General features: G+C 44.5%; 1 protein-coding gene across 3 annotated transcripts in view; it reads left to right on the top strand.

The window, feature by feature from the left end:
- The window catches only part of lrba (LPS responsive beige-like anchor protein), a 333,604-nt gene that overhangs the window by 247,011 nt on the left and 78,726 nt on the right, over positions 1-7,867 (top strand). The window lies entirely within an intron of this gene.

Here is a 7,867-nt window from a genome sequence, read left to right as displayed (position 1 = left end):
CAGACAGACTGACAACGCTCACTGCTGGGAACACCAGACCTGCCTTTGTCTCACTCCCTCACACTCGATATGTAGGTATCTTAAATTGTATCTCACCGTTTGAAGGCAGCAATGATCAGCCGAATTTATCTCTTCCAACCATAGCATTGCTTTTTTGTTCCGGTCTATTCTTGGTTTAACGGTTAGAATTGCATGCTCTGGTTTTGAGTGGTCTCAGATGGATTATGCAGTTGTACCTTTTGTCTTCCCTCTCTGTTTTGGGATGTAGGTGGCTTGCAATAACATATTTAATATGCAAACATATATAAATATATACACCAATCAGCCACAACATTAAAACCACCTGCTTAATATTGTGTAGGTCCCTCTCGTGCCGCCAAAATCCCAGAAATACTCAAACCAGCTTGTCTGGCACCAACAATCATGCCATGCTCCAAATCACTGAAATGTTCCCCATTCTGATAGTTGATGTGAACATTGACTGAAGCTCCTGACCCGTATCTGCATGATTTTATGCACTGCTGCCACACGATTGGCTGATTGGATAATCGCGTGGCCAGACGGGCTGATTTGAGTATTTCTGCGCTTATAATGGAAGTGAATGGGGGACATTTATTTTTACATGTTAAAATACAGTTTCAAATGTATAAACACATAAACAATATGCATTTAGTTTGATAAAATTACTAACTTTTTCTGTGTGAAGTTATAGCCAATTTTACAACTTGGTTTCCATGACAATGTAATGTCAGCAAACCCTAAACGACTGTAAAAATGACGATTTAAACAAGTTTACAGCTCAAATAATGCACGAGTTTTAACAGAAGAATTAATGCAAGTGCTTTTATTACATTATAAGCTTCACATTTCTGTGTTTAAACTTTTGACGAGTCAAAATTTAAAAAACACACTCACAGGCACACACACACTCATAGACACAGACACACACACACAAATACACACTCACACAGACCTACACACACACACACACTCATAGACACAAACACAGACACACACACACAAATACACACTCAAACAGAAACACAGACACACACTCATAGACACACACACACACACACACACACACACACACACACACACACACACACACACACACACACACACTCATAGACACAAACACAGACACACTCACACAGACACACAAACACAGAAACATACATACACACAGAAACATACACACACTCACACACATACACACAGAAACATACACACACTCTCACACACTCACACGCATACAATCGATTGTCGTGTAGCGAGTTTACCCCTGAACTACTAATTGCTACTTTGCTGAAGTGATGGTAATAAACCAGGACAAGTCACAAGGAAGAGCATCAGGGGTGGACTGGGAAGAGAAACTGGCCCAAAATGTATTGCATTGGGTTGTGGTTGGGGTCGCTGTCACGTAAACGCAGATTTTACTCCAATCTGTCCTCCTGTGTGATTGAAAATGGTGATGGGGTTGGGTGAAGTAACCAAAATCTTAAATTACGATATGAATCATTTTACATCACGATAACGCTAAATATAACGATATACTGCAGTTCATTAGAAAAAAAACAATAAATATCAGTTTATATATTAAATAACAATATTGTAATGCATATTGTTTAATAATATAGACATTTCATATTTAAGGACTTTATAAATGAAACCACTTCCTCTTATATAATTATCTCTTTATTTGGAAATTGACAGACATAGTCAGAGAGAAGTTTGGACCCGGACCCGTGCAGAACCTGGAAATGCCGTAAATGTACCAACCGGAACCGACTCGGTCCCATCTATTATTTGAAATCTGGACGCAGACCCGGCTGGGACACACAGACCCGATTGAACCCGATCGGCACAGACCCCACAGCTAATTTACAAGTTGTGAATGTAACGTTTGTAGCCTTCTCTCCTGTACCTGACCATGACGCACACAATCCGTCCTCCTTGCCAAGAAAGATGGCATAATAACATCCATGTTGTTCCTCTCTTGCGGATGAAAGGGCATGTATAATGCACTCATTATTTCAGCTTCAAAAGTCCAATTGCGGTCACGGTGGTGGATGACAAACGCGACTTTGCCGTTTTTTTGTAACTTGCATAATACGATAACTTCCACTGTTTGCCCTTTTGAACTATAACAACGATTGCTAGTTCGGTGCCACGGCCGCTGGCATTAGCATCACTAATATGCCGTCATCTGTGCTCTCTGAGACGTGTCTGACCATAGATTTTAGATATACAAAGTGAACGAACTCCAACCACAATATCTCAAAAATCACGCCGACGTCAATAATGCACTTCGGCTTATGCCATCTGTCAAACGTTATGGCGGAATAAGTCCCGCCTTCTAAATAAAAGAGCCAATTGTCAATTGATAAAGTCATCGCATCACTGAAGATGTTAAACAGACCGGGTCGGGTCCTCGGGTTTGGGTGGACCCGTGAAGACCTCTAGTTGTGGCTGATCAGTGTATACCGTTATATCGCCCACCCTTAGATAGTTATGGTCATTTGTTTGTTTATTTGAAAACACTATATTTAGTGATTTAGGGTCCCCCTCTTAAAACCAGCGTCTTGATGAGTTCATTCCCGGTTCTGGACCGGATACATTTTTCATGTAAGGGAGCTGGGTGCCCTCCTCCAAAAGAATGCTCTTTACTCACATTGCACAGTTTGGTGAATTGAGCTGCAGGACAAAATTGGTGTTTTAAAATGCGCCCACCCTGCATACTCCACTTTAAAAGTGCTTGTGAAAGCATGCCAGTCATCGCCTCAAAAATGACCATCAATTCCACGTAATGGTGGACAATGGAGGGAGGACAGAGGATTACGTTTAGAGCTCAGGTGATTGAATGAGTGTCCACTCTGACCCAAAATGGCAGAATAAATCAGTTCTATTAGTCGGGAAAACAAAGGACTGAGAGATATTGTAAGATGAATACCTCTGTGGAGAGGAACCATAAGGCTTCAGGAGTGATCCGCACTGTCTTCAGCCTGAGATCATTGATCATATGTTGCTTTCCAGTGGATAAAAAGAAACAATAAACCCTAAAGAAACATTGTGGCAGGGCGGAGGGCGGGGCCGGGTCGTGATCCTACGCACCCGGTCCCGTATTAGGCTAATCAAGCCTCTGAGGTTTAAGACTGCCGACCGCGAGTGGGGAGGGTCTCACTGCCGACCGCCTGGAGCGAGAGAACCGCTGCCAGGGGCGGGGGAGACCCCTTCTGTTCCCCGAGAACGCGGCGGGATGTTCCGTCCGCCAGGGGCTGGAGGACTGCCTCGGATCCGCCTGGAGAGGCGCGGCTGTCGTCCGTAAGAGGGTGGAGGAGTGGCCGAGGAACAAGCTGCGGCGTATCGGAGAACTGGCGAGTAAGAGTTTTTTTTTTTCATCTCTCTCTCCTCTCTCTCTCACTGTCGCTCTGCGTTGGCCTTTACCCTCTTTTAAATTGTACAGTGTTTTGGGGGGTACTACACTGTTACAGGAAGTACCCCCCATTTTAATTATTTCTGTTTCCCTTCCCTTGTCCCTCCCTCGTCCAGGTAGATGGGGATGACCTGCCGGCAGACAGCGCAGAAGGCGCGCCCTCCCCCAGGGAAAGGGGGGGGGGTGTACGTCAGGCCGGGGTCCCCAGCCTGAGAGAACGAGGGAGGAATGTGGCAGGGCGGAGGGCGGGGCCAAGTCGTGATCCTACGCACCCGGTCCCGTATTAGGCTAATCAAGCCTCTGAGGTTTAAAGGTCGACTGCAGAGTATCGTGCGGGAGAGAGAGATTGTTTACGGACATGTCCGTCATGTGTGTGTTTATGTTGTCTTAAGTTTCTCATTAAAATATTATTTATATTATCAAGCCGGTTCTCGCCGCCTCCTTTCCATTGATTCCTTTACAAACAATAAACAGAATTTCACCTATTTAAAACCAGCAAACGTCTCATTCACACACTAATGATGGCAGAGCTGCCATGTAAGGTGCTAGCCTGCCATTGGGAGCAGCTTTGGGTTCAGTGTCTTGCCCAAGGACACTTCGGCATGTGGAGTCATGTGGGCCGGGTATCGAACCGCCAACCCTGCGATTAGTGGCCGATCCCGCTCTACCACCTGAACCACAGCCGCCCCGAAGCCATCAACTCACAAATTTGAGAGCGCTACGATAGAGATATTTTGATGCCGTTACTATGCATTTTCATATACGTGCATACTAATGAGCATTGCTCTCTAAGTCCTTGTGGTGGCGCAGTTACTTGCCTCAATCTGGGTGGCAGAGGACGGACCGCTTCTGAGACAGTTAGCCCATGCATCTAATCACGCAGCTTGCTGAGCACGTTACCCGGCAGACTTGACGCGTGTGGAGGCTCACGCTATTGACACAACTCGCAGTTTAGATGAAAGTAACCCCAGTAGTTGTGAACTGATTGGCAGACCGTTATCTCTCAGCCAGACAAATAAATACACTCAGATGTGGCCAGCACACAGCGTGCAGCTTATCCCCTGTGCTGTTTATTTGGAAAGCCTTTTGCCCACTAGGTTGAAAAACAACAGTCCTACACACCCTCCTACTTCATCCTCGTCTTGCTTCTTTCTCTCTCGGTCTCCCTCTCTCTTGAGTTTTGACGGCCTTGCCTCTTTTGTTCAGTCAAGCTTTCAGGCCTCAGGGAGAAATGTAGGCTGAGCGAGAGCGAGAAAGACAGAGGGAGAGAGCAGCTTCGTCTCCTCCCACCCCTCCCTTTTCAGGAGCAAACAACAGCAAATCTCAACAATCTTTATTACAACTGCTTTATTCATGCTGTTGACACAGGTTAGGTTAGGTCAGTGGACCATGACAGCACCGTCTAGCCTGCGAAGGCCATCTGAATCTTGTATAAGCTGCTCGTGTCTTTCCTCTTTTTATCCGCAACCCCCCTCCTCTCTCTCTTGTCGTCTGTGTATGCCACATCCCAGCACTGCTTTGATAGAAACAGGTCATGTGGGACCTTTTACATGGCGGGGTGAAATTGTCACGGACGCGGTGTTATACACACTGTCTTTCCCCCCGGCCAAAGGAATGTGCTGCATGAATTTATGTTCCTTTTGTAGCATCGTTATGACCCCGCTGGCTTTCTTATCATAAACTCTAACCCTTCATGACATCCAGAGCAGCCAGAGTTATCTCTGCAGGCAGAGAGAAGACACCTCACCCAACAAACTTCAAACATTCTCACCCACGTCTGAAAAAAACGTTGCATATGTGTCTCTTTTGGACACAAGTGTGCCGTTTCAAAATTATTATTTTTTCCAGTTCTTTTTCTTAAACATACCCCCTACATGTCGAATCCATGGCGTGCTGAGTGATTCCAGCCAGGTCTCCTAAGCAACCAAATTGGCCCGGTTGCTAGGGAGGGTGGCGTCACATGGGGTAACCATCTCGTGGTCGCTATAATGTGGTTCTCGCTCTCGGTGGGGTGCGTGCAGGGCTGGACTGGGAAGAGAAATCGGCCCGAGATTTTACAAAGTAACTGGCCCAAAAATTCACGTGTTCGCTGTCCTTTTCTGCTTATCTCGGCGCCGTTTTGTGGTCCGTTCTGCATAACGCGGCGGGTTATTTTAGCTTATCGCGGCCCGTTTTGGTTCTCGGTTCTCCCGTTGGCCAGTCCGCCCCTGATCGCCCCCAAAAATGCGCCGGCCCTCTGGGAAAATGCCCGGTATGCCAGATTACCAGTCCAGCCCTGGGCGTGTGGTGAGTTGTGCGTGGATCGCGGAGAATAGCGTGAAGCCTCCACATGCGCTACGTTTCCATGGTAACACGCTCAGCAAGTCACGTGATAAGATGCGCGGGTTGACGGTCTCAGACGCGGAGGCAACTGAGATTCGTCCTCCGCCACCCGGATTGAGGCGAGTCGCTATGCCACCACGAGGACTTGGAGCACATTGGGAATTGGGCGTTCCAAATTGGGGAGAAAATCGTGATTCCAGCCTGCAGCAACCCTCTTTAACATGTTCACTTTAGTTTTCATAATGAGAAAACATAGTGTTGAATGGATGAAGTTTCATTTGCATGTTTTTATGCATATGGTCAGCTGATGTGAGGTACTTTTGGAAATATGAGAAGTGGTGTGCAGTACTCAGTTTTGGGCAGATTACTTCTGAATTGTAATCGGATAGTAATTACAGATTACATGAACAAATCACAATCAGTAGCGTAATCTCGCAGATTACATTTTTGGGGTAATGTAATCTGATTACTTTTTTGATCATTTTTATTCCTCACATATGGACAGGTTCCCGGGGTTATCGATACACAATTGTTATCATGCAATTTTGCCATTTTGCAATCACCATATTTGGGAATCAAGCTCCCAAAAATGGCCTCAAAGTTATCGCTAAAGCAAAAGTGCATTTTGAAGCTGAGTGCAAATGCAATACACAAAACTAACCATGTTTTTATGCCACTAATGCAATTTAATTACATTCTAAAAATGTATGAAACTACGTATATTTGGACATTTTGATGCATTTGATGGATAAGACCCTTCCAAACACATAGTGACACATGGTTACATTACACATAGAGTGATAATTCAAATAATACTGAAAATGTGTTTGCCAGGAGTTAAGAAAGTTAAACATGCAAACACATCTTCAAATGCTTCTTTAAATTTGTCGTTAAATCCTTTGCCCTTACTGAACATATATCGTAGTTGGGCTGAGTGAAAAAGTTCAAATGTAATCATGTAATCCATAAGGAAGTAACTGTAGTCCAATTATGAGTATTTTAAAGTACCAATTCCAAATCCAATTACAAGTACTTGTTTTTCATAATCTGATTATGTAATCCAGATTACATGTAATCAGTTACTTCCCAGCACTGGCAATTCTGGCGTGCAATTCTCCCGTCTGAAACTAATGCAAAGCGTTATTGCAGTTACTATAACGTCATATTCAGTGAAAGTCAACATGATATATTTGTACTTCTAAACATACTTTCACACCACATGAGCATTTAAAATCACCTAGTGATAGCAATATGTTGATTAAAATGTGGTGAAAAACTTTAAAGAAATTGTGCCCCGAATTTGCACACTTTGCCTTATACAGTGAAATATGTTTCAATTTAAAATCGTGATATTTACAAAGTAAAAAAGCTAATAGACATGTTATGCATCAACTGCCCATTGATTTATTTATCTACAGTACTAACTGTATTTATTGAGAAAGTTTAATGCACATTTTAAGTCCTTCTTAATATAGCAACAGAATCATATCGATACTCAGAACCCCTGAATTTCGAGCAGCCTGGCGAAGTCGGCGCACTGATAGCTACTGGCAGTCTGTTCAGATTTGCAGTCTAATTAAAAACATTGGGGCAGCTCATTTATATGAACCGTCACTAGAGAAATATTCAGCAGTGCTGCCAGAGCGTATTAGGGCTGGTGGAGTGCATTCCACTCCATCACACTGCGCTGGGGTACGTGGATAACCCTGATGAACGACACTGTCTCGAGACCCTATTGTACCGGAGCGCCTCCGACTCTAATTTACTGCCATAAACAGCACAAGGGGCACTTACACACACACACGCGCTGGCTCTCGCTCTCTTAAATACATGCAGGCAGATTCACACATTCATATAGAAGCTCAAACTCTCTCCCTCTCATTCACACACACACATAGACACACTGAGCTATGACAGAAATGTTTTTTATCCTGCTCTCCCTTTTCTTTCTTTAATGGGGGTCTGTTATTACCGCAATCAATCAGTTAAATCGCACTGTTTAATTCAGTGTGTGTTCTCTCCATAGTTGCCACAAGAGAGCAGACCGTGTATCATTGTCAGCCCAGGGCTAACACGCACACACACGCACACACGCACACACACACACAC

Source organism: Xyrauchen texanus, chromosome 11 (assembly GCF_025860055.1).
Source record: "Xyrauchen texanus isolate HMW12.3.18 chromosome 11, RBS_HiC_50CHRs, whole genome shotgun sequence".
In the NCBI taxonomy this organism is placed as follows: domain Eukaryota; kingdom Metazoa; phylum Chordata; class Actinopteri; order Cypriniformes; family Catostomidae; genus Xyrauchen; species Xyrauchen texanus.
The sequence above is the reverse complement of the archived record's forward strand: the minus strand, read 5'-3'. Positions and strand labels throughout refer to the sequence as shown.